At 37.4% G+C, this 17,857-nt stretch overlaps 1 long non-coding RNA gene across 1 annotated transcript; it reads right to left on the bottom strand.

Annotated features, from left to right (window-relative positions):
- Positions 1 to 8,906: 8,906 nt before the first annotated feature.
- Positions 8,907 to 17,427, bottom strand: LOC128949556 (uncharacterized). The gene is made up of 3 exons (XR_008484217.1): positions 17,376 to 17,427; positions 14,178 to 14,257; positions 8,907 to 8,981 (listed from the first exon to the last, which is right to left on the bottom strand). It is a non-coding gene; the product is annotated as an uncharacterized LOC128949556 (long non-coding RNA).
- Positions 17,428 to 17,857: the final 430 nt, after the last annotated feature.

Here is a 17,857-nt window from a genome sequence, read left to right on the forward strand (position 1 = left end):
CTATATTGAAGCCACAATAAAAAAAATGAAACAGGCTGAGTATGATAAGTGGCTTCTGAGACAGAAATATTTATCCTTTTATACTAACAGAGGGGAAAAGACACAGAGAAGAATACTTGAGCCCACACCGAATATAGCAGCATCCTCCTCACACATTCTACTAGACTACAAGTGTAAGGACTCCACAAGAACACACATCTCCACAATTGCTTTTCTTGAAAAAGAAAGGCCAGACAAAGCAGAAGCTCCAACCCACACTCTTATATGATGGTAGATGACACAGATGCTCCTGTTCCCACCATCTGCTGGTATTCTACATAGTGTTGCTCATTTTGGTTAGTGTTATCTCCTCCTCCAGACTGCATCAATCACTTGGTCTCTTTCTTTCACACCCACACTTTCAACTAGGCTTGAACAGCTCAACCACACCGGCAGTCAGGAAAATCAGAGGCACTTATCTCAATCTTTGTGCCACTGTTACTTCTGTTTCTTTTTCAAATCTTTATTTTGGTGAAGAGAAAACCCCACCATGGTGAATTCTTACTAGGAGTTTGTCCAGGGAGGTGAATTCTATAATATGATACAACAACAAGGGCTATTACTTGTATTATGCCTTTGGAGAGAATAATGCAGAAGTAGTAAAAGTGGTTCAAGTAATCCTCTAACATTTAAAAGGCACTTACCCATGAGGCAAATGAAAATATGGGAAGTGCATGAACTGTGAGACTCAGTATAATCTATTTTTATTGCTTACTGCAAAAACCTTGCCCATAAGTATTCTCAAACAAGATGAGGCCATAAATGCCTAAACACAGTACTAAATGAATAAAATAAACTATTATAACAATTCATAGGAATTTTATAACCCATCATCACCATGCATAAGGATGTATCAGTCCAGTGACTTTATTAAAATCAAGATTCCAGCCTCCCACATGCTGTTCTATTGGCATATAAACATCACAGGGAAGCAACAGATGGGGTAAATAAAAAAAGGAAAAGAAGCTTGATACTGCAGAACAAACAGCCACAACAGGTTGTTTTGGGATGTGACACAACAGGAAGGAATTGCCTCAAAGCGCACAGGATGGCTTTGGAATGCAGCACTGGGTCCCAGCATCACTCTTACACATGAGACCAGCTGCCCATCTATGTGTTAAGTAACTTGCATGAGGAAGGAGGCAATATCTTCTACATCATCCATTATCGCTGGAAGAAGAAGGAGGCACTGTCTTCAGGGTAGCCCTGGGTTACTTAAAAAGATGTTTCCCCAAATTTTATCAGCACAGCTTACAAGGGTTCAAGGACAGGCTCCATTTTAATCACTGCAATGGCAAATTGGACATTCAAAGGCTTTTGGGACACCTGTGTTCTCTATTCTCCTTTTTCTCCAGGCCATACACATTGTTATGATTCTCAGATATCTCTCTGGGTTATGAGGCCAAACGTTAGGGTTTCAAACAAACATTACTTTGGAATCCTTTTCTTATGCCAACTAATTTAGATTAGCTAAAGGAATGTCCATTTTATCCTCATTGCTCCTTTATTCACTATAAACTTGTCATTTTTCATGGCATAATGTTTGTCTATGTTATTAACTCTACCCAGACACATAGCCAAACACAGCACAATGTTGCTCAGCCCCCTGTCATTTTCTGATCCTTTATAAAATGCTAATGTTCCAGAATATTTAAATTGTTAATCAAACGGTGGTGCTAACAGGTTTAAAGCCATGACTGCACTTTAGCACAGTTCATTGCTCAGAACTTATGAGGTCACTGGAGTCCTATTGAGCAATCAATTCTGTTCAGTTACAGCTGTAAATTCTTAGCAGCTATAAAAGTGCCCATTTCATACTACAAATAAATATATTTTAGCTCCTCGTCTGCATGATTCAAAGTCAGAAAAATATAATTTATATTGCTGCCTCTTCCTTACCTTCTCATGTCCTCCTTTATGTGCAGATTTATTAGTTCTTTAGGAACGTGGAAGGAGAGGGTGGTCTCAGCCATCTGCTCCCGGATCCGCATCCACTTGTTGTCAGAAGTAGGGAATCTATACAACTTACAAACAGGGTTTCTCAACACTGCAAAGAGCAAAAATAATATCATTGCTTTCATGTGCTTATATGAGTCCAAACATTTATGACAATAACCTGCATAATTATTATATTATTTCCCCCTAGCTTACAAAATTAATTTTAGTATCATTAAAATTCCACTAAAAACATTTAATATCTATTTCATTTTTATACCAGCATGTGGAGGGCAAAGTATTACTAGTACATCAATAAATCGCATTTTACCAGCAGAGTAGCTAACTTTTGAATTTAGGTCTTCAAAGTAGTGAGAATGTCAATCAGACTCTCTTTTCTTGCATTTCAGCTGGAGTTAGGAAAACCAGAGAGCACAAATGAACAATGAACTCAGTACAGCCACCACCACAGCTTGCCAGCACCACTCACAATTCCAATAAATTGCACAGGACTCAGGGTTCAGCTGCATCTTCCCCTGGACATGCACACACAAATCATTAATGCAAATTGGAGGTGTGCTTCTGCATTAAAGGAAACTTGAACATATTAGAGTTACCTGGAACTTTGATGGGGTCAAGACACTGCCACTACATAGAAATAAATATAACAGCCCTGTCGATATGTTACACACACAGTTTTCAGATCACTATTGCAATGTGACATAAGAAAATCACATTTCTTTGTATTTTGGAAGATTATGCTTAAAACCCATCACATTTTTTATTTTACAGTTTTCACGTGTTGGCTACATTTCCATTCAGATCTTAAAACGATGCCATACAATCTACTCTCTCCTTTCCATCTTTTTATTTTCTTTTTTTACCCCGCTCTTATTTTCCAGAAAGATCAAAAAGGGGAAAAGCTGAGGAAGAAAAAGTTCTGTTTCACTAGTTTGGTAAGTTTACTTGGAGACAAATGATTGCCATTTAACACACACATCCACAATATCTTGACTTGGAATGAGTGACAGCTACTAACAGTGACAGCTACTAACAGACATTTCACAGACACCATTAATGTTTATGTAGTCTGATTTATAGAGAATTAAAAATAAAAGGTACCCAAACTGCCTTGTCTATCTAAGCAATCAGGATTTTTAACAAATATCCTTTAGGAAAGGCCTAAAAGAAGACCAGAGATTTAAATACACTGATAATAAACCCACTGCTTGCAACCCGAAGAAAGGAGCAATGTTTAAGTGGTCGCACTGCTCTATATTCCCATCACTCCACTGAGATGTCTTTCATCAGCAATCTTGGATGAAAAACTGTTGTTGGATTATGCCCTTTTCTGATCCAGAGATGGAGCAACCGAGTCTTAAAAAACTTTTATTCTATTTTCAATCTCTTGGGAAGGGTGAGACAATACAGATGTTATAATTTACACCTTTACAATCAGAAGCCAACTATTTCTTAATTACAGTACATTATAAGCACTTCTTGCCATTTTATTGTCATTTTATGAACCTTTTTAGAGTAATTTTGCCTTTAGTTCTTAGTGATTTTACTTTCAAAAACTAAATTTTCACTCAGTATTGTGAAATAAGCGAAAGAGATGCTTAATTTCTCTGACATATTAAAAAGAGCAATTTTTCTTTACTATCAATACCCAAAATATCTCAATGTTCAAACCTCAGGAAACTAAGGGCTAATTCAAGGGCTAATTCAAGTCTGGCCTTAAACAGAAAACTGCCAAAACAGATGATAATTTTGAGTTGGTACTGTTTTTTCTGTTGTGCCCCCCGATCAGCATATTACCTGGACATTTTAAATGATGATGCCCCTGACACAAAAGATTCTTTATTTTACCTTTTTATATCTACTTCCTAAGGAGTTTATCAAGGGATTTTTTCCAAGAGCAGCCCTTAAATTCACACTCAGAATCGACTACACTGAAAAATGCACATTAATCTGTGAGAACCTAATGCAAATATGTATCTGAAAAATCTCTTTCCTCCCATCTCCCCAATGTTGCCACCATCACAAAGTAAAACAAAGCCCAGAAAACCCATCACAACTGCACCAAGGGACAAAGAACACTAAAAATATGGATTCAAAGTTGTGACTTCTATTGTGGCTAGAATTATTAAACTCCTCTCCCGGTACTGGCTTCATCTTCAGGTCTTTGATTCAGGTCTGAATTTTCAGATGGGGATAATCTCAAGTGTGTTGTAAGTTTTTTAAATGGTCAAATCCATGGGTTTAAGAAGAAAATTTCATTTACAAAGTCAAAAAAAGCCTGGGCATTTTTCCCAAATAATCCCAATATGCAGTATTGCTAAAGCTTAAGATTTAAGGCCAATAAAAGCTGCATAAGTACTTGATGTTTTTTCCTTATAAACAGAACTACTGAAGGCATGCAACTCCATAAAAATCTCAGAAGTATCTTCCCCTCCAACTGCAACAATAATTAATTTCTACCTGTAACAAGTTGTCTAGAACCAAATTCTAGAGGGCATGTACAATAAGAAGGGTGAGACTAGAATTGGTTTTCATAAAAAGTAGTGATTAAAATGAGTGGAAGTTTCATAAAGATAATCCTTGCTGTACTCAGACAGTGATCATGAGAGGCATTGAAGAAAACCCAAAATCCACATGAACTGCAGTGGTTAAAAAAGAGAAAACTCTGTTTTAAAAGCTTTTCTCCACAGCATCAAGCCTGAAAGCCAATGCCATATATTTACCCATGAATATTTTTGGACATTGTCATTTTTAATATGAAGAACCTCTGTGCTTTTTATTCCATGCAATATCCTTCACATTGCTTCCCCTGAAAGTACAATAAAAATAATAAAAGATTGAATACTCTGGTTTTATTTTCATTCCCTATTGAACACAGATCAAAGCATATCTTTGCCATATATTAATTTGCTAACAGTGTTCCTATTTATATCTTTCTTTGTAGCATAGGAATATGATGTGTATTACCTCAGGAATAATAATTAAAGCTTTCCTAATTTTGCTAAATTTCAATTACTTTTCTTATCTTTCTTTTTTAATTTAGAATGCAATTTGTTTACATGTAAACAACTGGCAAACTCTCCAGCATTATAAATAAGTAACTGAATTTTGAGACGTAAATTCAGTCTCTGGAGGTATAGAAGCAATAGTGATAAGGCTCTGAAACACACTGCTTATTCCCACTCGCTCAACAAGCATCTCATAACTCACTGGAGGGCTGAGAGTTCCCTATCCTAGGATTTAAATTTCACAAGAATGCCAGCATGCTTCTATGCCTACAAGCTTAAGGATTCACAGAGGCAGCTTTTTTTTTCAGTTTCATCATTTTGAAGGCCTGATAAACAACAAGAAAATACCAGAAAGCTTTACAGCAGCATACACGTGAACTAAATATGAATGTATATGGAAAACATACTGTTCTGGGGGCAGTTCTGTATGAGCACAGCATGTCAGCAGGAAAGTGGAGGTGATGCTGCACGAGAAGAGAAAGTCACAAATACAGGAAACAGACTGAAGACTAATTATTTATCTGAGAAAAACTTCCTGTGAGTGCAAACTCTTCCCAATAGCCTGCATGCTGTCATTTCTTGCATATGCACCTCTTTCCCCTCAATTCTTTAAAAAAAGCCTGACAACCCAAAAAATGACAAAAAAAAAAAAAAAAAAAAGCTCTTCAAGGTGTGTTTGACTTTATAACTTTATAAACCTGAGTAGTGTTGGGTGGGCTTTGGTTTTATATTGTGTTTGTATATGACAATAACAAATGTGAAAACGCTGCCTAGATACACTGTAGAATCACATGGAAATATTCTTGACAAATTGATCGAGACTTCAATATTCCTAAAACTGACATCTACCTTGGAAGTTCCAACAAAACATATTCACAACCTACAGCATTTTCCTATACAAAAGAAGTCAACAAAAAACCCCAATCAGACCTATACAAGGGAGGCAACAAACAGAAAACAATCTGTTGTGAATCAGCATCGTTCTCTGGCAGAAATGTCATTTCTTCAAGTCTCACTAATCTGGATGACATACAGAATCACAACCAAAGAACTGCACTGGGCTAGATGAAATCCTTCACCTGGCCTCTGTATCTTGTGCCCAAGAAAAGCCATAAATACACACCTGGAGACACAGGATACCCTCCATGCCTCCAGCTATTTCCAGTTCAGGAATTTCTGGAGCCGGATGTAGCTCCGGCACATTCAGAAATTCTCAATTAACATCTTTCTCACTTTGAATTGATGAAAATAAATGGTATTTCTCTAGAACATATTTTTTCTGATTCTGATCTAATCTCAACAACTCACAGAAAAAAAATGCAATATTCACACACATATGGAAGAACTTAATTTTTGGCAGTTTTTAGGGCTTCCTTCAGACTGCAAAGCAGATTCAGAAAGTCTGCCCTATCAGAGAAATCAGATTAAAAAGTTTCAAGAAAGATTTTAAAAAGTTGTAAAAGTTTGGTAACATTCCTCCTCAACGGTATGTAGCAAACACAGAATTCTTGACAGTGCTGTGGTTTTAGATGACCCATATAACTTATTTGTGACATTGTTATTGCCGAGTAATGGAGATTCATAAACTCGGGCTAATAAAGGTTTTATGGCACAGCACATCAGCATGTAATACTCCTCAGATAATGAAAGAAAAACAGATCTAGTTTAACACCATGCACTCAAGCCCAAGCTGGCCTAGAATTGAGAATGCCTTGCCAACAGCTCCCTTCATTCTAGGACAGACAGTTTCCAGATCAATCTGAAACTGCCACTTCACCAGTTATGAATGAGAGAGATTGATTGTCCTGGGTATTCACTTACAAATAATGCAGAATTATTTTACAGAATGCCGTGCAATGACACAACAGAAACTAATGATGGTAATTCCATGCCCATGGAAGTCACTGACAGTGATTTTTAGTCACTGAAAATCACTGAACAGTAAAGATGCAGGAGATGGAGATTTCAGCACTGCTTCAGAAAGCGCAATTGACACACACTTATTCAAACTTCTCCGTGAAATGATAATGCCAAACATGTATAAAACACTAAAATATTGAACTTGAACATCTGTGCAGCATTTGAAGAGACATTGATGAGCTCTGCCACGAATCTGTGTGATTTCTACAGGACCAGAGGTGGAGTTGCAAGAGCTGTCTCTTACAGATATTGGAATTCTTACCTGCATTTAAGGAAGGCAGGTTGTCCTTCCCACTTATGCCCTCAGTGGCTGTACACTCACGAACCAATGCACACTGCAAAAAAATACAATACAGATGTGACACATTCAGGGGGTCTGAGATAAATCCATGGCAGTTTATAAAAGGTAGGCTGAAAACCATGAGTGATAATAATACAAACTTCCAAAGTCTTACTTAGAATTTACATTTTTCTTTATATTTCTGTTCCAAGATACTGAAACACAATCAGAATTATAGCCAAGAAAATGAAAAAAATATGATCAGCCGTTCCATAACAAAACAGAAATGTTTCCTACCAGTATTATGGCAGAAATGTTGAGAGATAGTAATAGTTTAGCTTAATACGTTTTACTATAAAAATAAGGCACTTTAGTTTAAAACCATTTTTGACAAGTTCCATACTTTCGAAGAGGTTTCTTTAGACAAAGCAGTTTTCACATGCACAGTGCAAGAAAACCCTTCATTAATTTTTAAACAAGGGAAAAGCAGGAAGCACAAAAAAGTCCTTAAAATGTGCTCAGATTTTGTGATTCACCAGTTCAAAACTTATTTCTTTTTTATTAATTCAATGACTCACCATTCTCACAATTGCATCCTCACTATCAACATATAATCCAAGACTGTGTTGCCACTGATTTGTACAAACCAAGGACTCCTTTAAAGACCATACATTGGTCATGAGTCTGGTCTCTCTTTACAAGTATTAGAAACCCCTAGAAAGCTGCTATTAAAGCCTTCTGTGTCCCCCAGGCCCAACAGAGCTCAGTAACTACATCTCCAATAACTGCAAGGAGTCTCATTCCACATTCTGCAGTGGAAGAAAAGCCAAATAAAAGAGAAGGCTGAAAAAAACAGCTCATGTTGCCTATATTGTGCAAGTTTTACGGGTCAAAGTCAGGAAGATTTCACAGCATTTGTTGCTTTTTTGGAACTGGTCACACTCATCTAAGGCATTGAAGTTCTCTGAGATAAGCAGTGAAAAAAAAGTGTGAAATTTACCCTCAGACTGATTTTGCTATGCAGAAAAGATACTGAAAATAATGTCCTCTGCTCAAAAAATAGTTTTATATGTAACTTCCAAACAAAAAAATCCTGCATTCCCTGTAGCAATATTTCCTTTTATTCAGGAAGAACAGGATACACCACAGTGTTAAGCAGTGAACTGTTGTATTCGGGCTGCAAAAATTGTGTGCTCCCATTTAATGCAGATGAACCTGCCCCTTTGCAAGGGAATTTACCTCTTCTTTGCTTTGCCTGTCTGTCATTCTTCCAGCTTTTCAGTATTGTGGGCACAGATTGCACATAAAAATCAACATAAACAGGACTTCAAGGGCAGAAACCAGACCAGCTGTCCAAGGAAAAAAGAAGCTGTATTTATGGCATCTCTCTGGACAGTTTTTATCAGAAGTGATCAAATATATTCAGTTGAGATAAAAATAAGCTATTTTTTTCTTCAAGAAGGAAAGGGCCTAGGAAACTCAGGTTAGGATATTACTCTGTACATCTTCATGAATTTGGTTTTTTTGGATGAGGGAGATAAGTTTACACAGCACTTGCGCCACAAATTTTGTTTTAAGTTCTTAACCCAATTTGGTAATTAGTATTTTAGACATCTGGTACAACAGATCATTCTAATTAACTTTGTGCAATAAACTGAGTTTCTACCTTTTGATCCTGAGCATCTGCTGTGATGTGGTCTGTTTCCCCCTCATCCAGCTCTCCCATCTTCATAAGATTGACTTCAATGGTACCAACTGTCTTTCCACCATCAGATGTCCTGGGAAAAAAACCAACCCATGACACCGGGTCACTTGCAGCATCAAATCCTTTCAATTAGAATAACATCAGTAAATATTTAGTGCCCTCTCCATTCTGTAAAGTGCAGCCACCGCTACTGAGCTGGCTATTTACCATCACAAACCAAATGTTAACAACAATGAGGCAACTTCTTCAGGACAATGAAAGCTCTCATCACAACACTGAGGACAGGTAAGTGCTATGAATGGTGCATGAATCCATGAACACTGCCAGGTTCTCATTCTAGACCTTATCCTCTTTGTGGACCATTGGATAAAGGGCTGTAACACTGCACCAATATTCCACTTAGGATCTGCAATCCCAATGCAGAGTACATGGCTTTGTTTCCTAACAATCTGCAAAGAAAGGACAGAGTGTATTAACAGAATCCCTGCAAAACCAAAACAGTGAAGCTAATCTGAATATCACGTTTCCCTTTGTAATCCCTCCACAGAGAAATTATTCAGAATCCATCCCATTTCTTGAACTATATGGGAATGGTAGTATAGTTACAGGTGAATTCCTTCATTATCATCCCCATAAATAGTTTACTTTCAATTAATCAAAAACAAATAATTTAGATGTACATCACCGAGAGAAGAGCATTGCTGACTTCCTTTAGGAAGAAACAAGGATTTAAACTCCTGAAAGATACCAAATGCTTTTTCAGCTTTCACTGGCAGCACAGCACCAAGTTTATCTCCCTGGCTTCTTCTGAACAGCTAGATTTTTTTTTTTTAAAGGACGGAAAGAAGAGTAACTGATAGTTTCATAATAATGAGGAAAGGGTAACAAAAGGCACCAAGCAAAAATAGGCAAAAAGGAAATGACGAGAATAAGTTCAGCACAATTACAAAAACACAGCGAGGAAGGAGAATCAAAACAAATACGTGTGGGGCAATACTGTGTCTTTTCTGAGCAGTGGAAATGAAGAGTGATGAATCAAGAAAAAAGAATACATAGAAAACTTCAATGTCATAAAATCATTAAACCACAGAATTATTGAATATGCTGAGTTGGAAGGGACCCATTAAACAAGTTCAGCTCGTACAGTAAAGTCTCAAAAAATAGTTACCCCCAAGCTTTCAAATTAAATAATTATCTTCCTTGAAAACCATTAGGCTTTACTATGCACTCAGTAGAATACACTCATCTTGCAACTACACAAATCTGGTCTTCTATAAAACCTTGCAAAATAAACATAATTCTTCATATTTTACATGTGTAAAACTTCATCTGCTCTAAGCCAAATTAATTACTGACAATAAAGAGACTATTAAAAATGAACCAGTTCCAGATATTTTTGCAATTGAAGAAGCCTGTATTAATTTAAGAAGTATCCAGAAGAAAAGCAGTAAGGGTTCAGTGTCCAAATTACGAGCAGAAATACATAATAATATTGAAAGGGCCTTCTGAATGAAGAACTTTCCCTGGAGTTGCTACAGCCGTGTGGCTTGACTGCTCCTTCTTGTGTCAAACCAGCACCCAAACTAGGCTCTGTCAACAAATGCACTGCAGCATCCCCAGCAGAAAGGGAATACAGCAGATGTCAGCAAATCACATATCTTTAGAAGCCAAAGTGTGTGGTTATGAGACTGACAATTTTTCAGGAGCTTAAGGTGTTCCGATCAAAGTGCCAAGCAAATGAACTGATCCAAACCAACAGGGCCTGTTGCTCCAGTAAAATGGAAATGCTAACTACACTTTCTCATCCTTGTCTCCTGTTCTTTAGAATCCTAAATATTTCCCTTGGTGCTATTATTAAAAGCTTGGCCTCAGTATGATAGCGAGCATTGCACTGTTTGCCTGCACAAGGAGCAATATGTATTTTGTATGGGTTTAAAAACAGTGATTGATATAATTCCACTTTTATATATTTTTTTATTATTATTTTCTTCTCAAAATCACTCCTGTTCTGGTCTAATACATATTTAATACTACAATCTGTTACAGGTGTTACCTGTAAGAGAAGGTAATGCAACACAATAAAACTAAACAGTGGGACTTGTTGCACTGTAGTTGCACTCCTTTCTCCAGTTCTTATCTTCCCACACAGAAATACGAAGACACATTTTAACAAAAAAGGCAACAACAACAAAATCAACAAATCCCAAACCCAAAGTTTCTTTTGAATGCTACAGGCATACAAATCAACAAAGAGCTCTGTAAATGCCCAGGGTAAAACTGTCAGACTGATTTTAAAACACCAGCAGTGCTTGAGAGTCTTCAGCTACTTGAAAACACGCATTTCAAACTTTCCAGCAATACCATGAGATTAAAATTTCATTTGAAAGAAAATTTAAAAAGAGAAACAGAAGTGACGGAGTGGGAAAAAAAAAAAAGCTTAGTGATCATACCTTAGTAGGATAAAACCCTGCATAATTTTACTTTGCACTAACAGTATTGAGCACACACACACATTATGTATACACCTCATGTCCTTTGCTTGTAGAGATGTAAAAAGTCTCACACAGACACACTGTTCAACACAGCACCAGATAAGGAATCAATTGGTTTTAGGATACTTCACAATGCATTAGAATGAGATCAGCTTATTTGCTGTAGTTTAATAAAGCTGAGAAGGGCACTCTGCACTCACACGGTGCAGTGAAGACGGTCCCTGCACCAAATTGCTTTCAGTCATGAGTGAGGAGACACATCCCCACAAAACAAAGGACTGCACCTTGACAACCTGCTTAGGGCGAGTTGGGATGGGGAATCTGGCCAAGAGAATAAACTCAGCATCAACATAAGAAGCCCATACACGGGACAAAACCCACCTGGCTTATGGAGATGGAAAATTGCTGATATTTTTTGGCACCCTGGGACAAGGATCAGCACTCATCTGATACCTGTCAGCAGAGCACCTGCATTTGAAACAGATTTCTCTACTATCCCAGGTCCTTAAGGATCCCCAGGTCAGTATTAGTTCCCCCAAATGTGAGGGAAGGAGATAGCCAGTAACACCACGAGCAGCAGGAATCTGTGCCCACCTTACTCCTTCTGGCCATAAAATGCTGACCAAGGCATCCAGGGAGAAAAAAGGTAACAAGCTAGTGATGGAAAAGTAAGTGAACAAGATGGACTGAGAACAGCAGGCATTTGCCTCCAACCTTCTAAAAATAAAATAAATAAAAAAAATCAGCTTTTATTGCTAAATTAGCAACCAGTATACCTAGCTCTTATTTAGAAAGGAAAAAAAAAAGTGTGATTTTTTTTTTTCATCAGACACACTGTATCATACACTCAATATTAAGAAACATTCTCCTACTGAAAAATACTTCTGTTGCATTCAACAGCCCATTTTTTGCCATTCATCATCACAACTGTATGAGAAAGCTGGAAGCAAGTGACATTGCGTTATCACTGCAAAATGAAACATGCAAGTCTATAGAAAACCTCTCTCTTCTTATAAATTCCATATTGAAAACTGCAACCCCAAATCTCTAATAACTAAATTCCTCTCCCAACACCTGTTGTGTACACTGAAGTAATTCTGCAAATCAATCTTTTTGTGTTTTGATGATTACTGCATAGATCTACCAGAAACACTCAGCCACCAGTTTAGGACACCTTTATGGAGAAGAAAGGACAATCAAAATAAAAACTTCTTTTGCAGAGGTTTTGTAACTTGTGTCCCTAATCACTATTAGGGCACAATGGTAGGAAAACAGAGAAGTAGAGCACTGTGTGTCAGCAGTAAGAATTTGTAGACACAAGCCAGCTCTCCACAAAATAACAGAAAAACACAAGAATGCTCCTTTGAAAACACTTTTATATTGTTCCATTGTACCTCAGAAAGATAAAGGAAAAACATAACTAAAAAAAAGGAAAAGAAAAAGAAAACTCAGTTAAAAATTAAGCAGATTCTATAATTACACCAATCTTTACAGGGCACACCACAGAGCTATTTCTGGGTCCTTAAATCTCTACTTTAAATCTAACAAAGGAGTATCTCAATCACAGGCATGCCCTGATAAACTCCTATCCAAAGAATATCAACAAGAATTAAATAGAATTTATTGCTCTGACAAGTCCCTTGATATATCCTCTATCCTCCTGAGAGGTACTAATATTGCAGGGTAATTAGAGGAAAGCAAGCTTAAATAAGTAGACTGCTCTGGTTAAATTGCCATCAAAGAAATGTGGATCATTTCTACTGACATTCTGCTGCCCAATAGTCATAACCAGAAAACAAACCCACTTTTGAAAGGTTAGGATGTTTTTCTTAAAAAATATCCAACTGACTAAACCCTACCATTTAATGTGTCTGCAAATTAAATTTCATTGGTACATTTGTATTTTAGTGTTAGCTGAACAAAGAGGGCAACCAAGACTAAAAATATTAATGAAAACCAATTTTTTCATCTATTTCTTATGAGTTTTCCATCTTAACTTTTTGCTTACAAATTGGATGGCTGAGATACAAAATATTTACTCTGAAACCGAAGCTTTCCGTTCTGTCAATTACTGTGCCACCTGTTGGAGACAATCTTCCAGATCAAATTTTCAATATGTCAGTTAGGGAAACCAAATTTATCCCAAAGAGCTGAAGACAACTTGAATTCCTGTAAGAACAGATTCTTACGATCACTAAGCTGGAGTTCATCAACCTAGGTCTGTACCCTGTCACTGATTAGAGTTCTGTATCACACCCCCTGCAGTCTCAGTGTAGCTGCATACAACGAGTTCAGGAGACCACAAGCATTTTCATGTGGGAGACACCTTCAATAATTAGGACCACCTTCTTTAAACGTGCCTAAAAAAACCTGTACACTGCTAATTCTTTAAACCACACACACCAAACAAAACTGACAATTTTATGCTCCTTTCTAAAGGAAACTTTGAATGAATATTCCCTATGCCAAGTTCTCTACAATTCTTCCATAGGTTATCATGGTATAAAATGACCTTTTCTAATCTGGCACATGGGAAGCTCACTTGCTACCTCTTGGGAGAAGAGACCAACCTGCATTTCTCAACATGGCCTTTCAGTTAACTGTGGAGGGTGACAGGGTCTGCCTGAGCCTCCTTTTCTGCAGGATGAACATGCCAGCTCCCTCAGCCATTCCTTGTTCGACTCGTGCTGCAGACCCTTCCCTATCTCTGCTGCCATTCTTTGGATGAGAAATGCCAAAGGTTAGTACTTAGAAAAACCCTGATTTACAACACTTACCTGAGGGTGAGGGTCAACTGCTGCTCCTTTGACTTTACCAGATCACCCACTCTAAAAGTTGCACAGCCCAGGAAGCTTCGCTACAAATCAAAGCAGAAAGAAAAGATAACATATTCATTCATTTTTGTTATTTCTTTTGCTCACACACTTGAAAATCTTTCTTTGCTACAAAGAAAAATATTGCATTTCAATATAACAGTTTGATACTTAATCCTCTAGAATTTTTTTTGTGCAGCATGATTATCAGTAAACTGTTAAAAACTTTGGTTTTATGGGCAAGAACCTTTCTCATTTCCATTAAGAACAGTCTAACAACCTGACAAAATAACAGGTTGTAAGATGTACAGCCACAGGAAGATTTTCATTCAGTACCAGTATTTGCATTTTGCATCTGTTCCTTCCTATTTTTCTAATTTCTGGATTACAAGAAGTGCTAAGTTTTCAGTGTTATACCAAAGTTGTTCTTGTTATGGTTTTTCCTCAAGCCATTGGCACTACCATCCACGTATTCAAAATATGAATGTATGTGCTAGGAAGGCATTCTTAAATTGAGTTCAGCACAAGTTTATTAATAGAAATGTTTTATTTCTCTAGTTCTTGGCAATGTTTTAAGTAGTGTTTTCCTCTATTTCCATTGTAAGGTGAACTTATGTACTGCATTAAAATTGCAGAGAAATGTGGTAATGTAACTAGAATGCCTAAAGTTAAATTAGGCTACACCACTGTATCTTTTTCTTCTATAAAAATCACTCTTCACGCATAACAAAGTACAAAGAGGAAAAAGGGTTAAATCTTCTCTTGCACTTGGGCTATTTTTTAACCTCTGCTCATATCCTGCTGAGATCCCATTTTGTCAATTTGGCCAGCAGTAGTATTCTTGCCTTGGGAACAATGGGCAAGAAACTAACAGCCATCTTCTACCAATTTATCTTTCAAATGTACAACACAACATCACTTGCTCTAAATAAATTGTAAGAAGATCATGACATTATGTTTAATTTTTAGCAAAAAAAAATAAGAAGGGCACAAAGTTTGGTTTTTCTTACATAACACTAAGTTTACTGTTGGAATGGCAAATTAGAATTCCAGGCTAAATTATATACATTCTTGGCTATACAAATGAAAGAAGAATCAAGTTGCTCTGAGTCAACAGAGGCTGCCTACAGAGAGCAATGTTCTCTTCAAGGAAAACAGAAAAGAATTTGTCACTGCTGAGAAGAGTTACTTCTCTGGTAAAAAAAAAAAACAAACCTTCAGCCTGCTTTCTTTCAGGAAAGCCAGCAGGATGTTGTGTGCTTGAATGCAAACAATAAAGCTTTACACTAAGATAAGTTTTCTTCCATACATAACGTACAGTTCAAACACCAACTCTGAAATTGGGCAAGCACCCACAGTGCAGTTAGTAAACTGCAAACTGCATGTCTGCAGTTCAATAAACTGAGTCATGAGGTAAGGCTTGTTCCCATAAATGGCACAGCCTTAGATTTCCTAAGCAGCATGTAAGCAGCAATGGAACAAGGACACGAGTGTCTAGGGCAGGCTGGAAAAACATTGAATTTGGGAAGCGATGAACAGGAAGAAAGGAAGAAAAATAACACAGCCACACAAGCAAAGAGCACAGTTAGTTTTCAATGCCAAAATTAAAGGCACTTCTACAAAAAAAGACATCCAGGTGCAACACATGGTGATGCACAGCCTTGCTGGAGTGAACACACAGGTGGTTCTGTCTTCCTTTGGATGAGTCAGTGTGAGAGTGTTTCCGCACTAAAACTCTGTGGTCACACACACTTAGCCCAGATTATTCATCTTCTTCCAAGAGCATATCCTTCTCCATGCTGCAAGAACGCATTCCACAGCACTGTCTCTCCACAGCAGCCTTTATTCTGGCATTTCATGACATTTGAGTGTTTGTATTTGAAACCTGACCGCTTGGAAAGGGGAAGAGGGCTATTTGGAATGAAACTGATATAAGGTTTGGTCACCTGGGGCTTCTTTCTGCAGCAAAATAGAACCATAAATATATTTAAGAATCCTAAGTCAGAATCCTCAAGTGACCAGGGCCAAGAGACAACTACACTGCTCTCTCATAAAGCCAAAGAGCTTTGGTCATTGTACCCACTAAACATGTCTGAGCATCAGATCTACTTCTTCTGTGTCATGAAATTAAATGTGAATGATTTTATCGGCTTAAAATGTTCTACTTAGTTCTCTGTTTCATATTCATATGCTTATTTAGAAAAAAAGAAATTCTTTGCTTGACAGCACAGAGCTATGTGCAAAATCAAATAAAATTTCAAATGATCCCATGACCCAAATTAAGAGAGTTATGCTAATGTTCAAGGGGTCTAATATCAAACTGGAGAATACTTTTTCTATACTGATTCAGATACCAATAGTCCACCCTGGGGCCTGAACTGGCAGTCTACAAACCAATTTAACTTTGCCCACATGACTTGGAAAGGCTTGAAAAGTAGGCTTTAGAACAAAATTTGTGCTGTAATCCTAATCACAGAGTAATGCTCCTTCAGAATTTTGCTAGTGTTCCAGACACAAATCTAAAGACACTCGCCTTGAGTAGTTTGATGAATAATCTCAACTAGCCAAAGAGAAAAGTCTCTATAATAGCTATATGGAAAGCTAAAACACACTGATTATTTCACTAAGATTGAACTTGCTGCCAAGCTACAGGTTTTTCAAACACTAGCTGAAGTCTTGAAAACCATGCCAAGGAAGCCCTTGTAAGGCAGAAAAGTCAAACCCTTAGGCTAAAAAATTGAAGCCTCCAGGCATTTTCCATATTTGCAGACAGATCTGACACCTGCACCAGGTGAGCTTTGTTCTTCTACTCAGCTCGAGCAGGACCAACCTTTCCCACTCCCACCAGGGGCCCATATTATCCATGAGGTTTTAGCCCTCTCAGAAAATGACTTCCCATCCAGACTGCTTGCTTGATATTAGCAAGGACTTTACAGGGTTATGCTGGTCTCAGGATAGCTTCAGTTGAAAGAGGTTTTCAAAAAGATGTGAATGGGATTACATCAATCCATGAGACTGCCACTCCTGCCTTGATTATTTTATTCATTCCACCAAAAACTTTCGCTATTAAAAAAGCTTTTCAGCTCCTGTTGAGCACTGAGTGTTAGTGCCTTCCAATGAGATGGAAAAAAAAAAAATCAATTACTGAAAATGATTTCTTACCCCAACATCTGCTCTTGGTTCCTTGTGGTCAGGTAGGACACTGGTGTGGACCTGAGAGAAGGGAGGGGAAAAAAAGGCAAGAAATAATCAAACTCCTTCTGTAAATCTCTCTGCAAAAGACTCATTTTTTTTCCCATGCCCTCAAAAGTGACCCTCAATTCTTCTATTCTAGCTGCAACTTAGTGCACAAAAAGAAACACTCCTTTAATGTAAAGATAATTTAATTGTCTGTTTGTTATTCTAAATACATGTTGTTATAAAGCACCAATATAAAGGCTACCACAAAGACTTGACAAAGCAGAACCACAGCTTTTCTCAGCCAGCTCTTATCCCTTGATTTCCTACAGTGAGAACTTTGATTTTTCCACAAAAGCCTGGAGATAGTAAAAAAAATGCTATAATTAATTTATTAAGGGACAGCATACTTTAGAAATCTGTGGGAGTCCTCATATGGATGCAATTTTACATTTCGATTTTCCACA

The sequence above is a fragment of the Melozone crissalis genome, unplaced genomic scaffold (assembly GCF_028551555.1).
Source record: "Melozone crissalis strain CALT ecotype California unplaced genomic scaffold, PUWL_Pcris_2 ptg000250l_1, whole genome shotgun sequence".
In the NCBI taxonomy this organism is placed as follows: domain Eukaryota; kingdom Metazoa; phylum Chordata; class Aves; order Passeriformes; family Passerellidae; genus Melozone; species Melozone crissalis.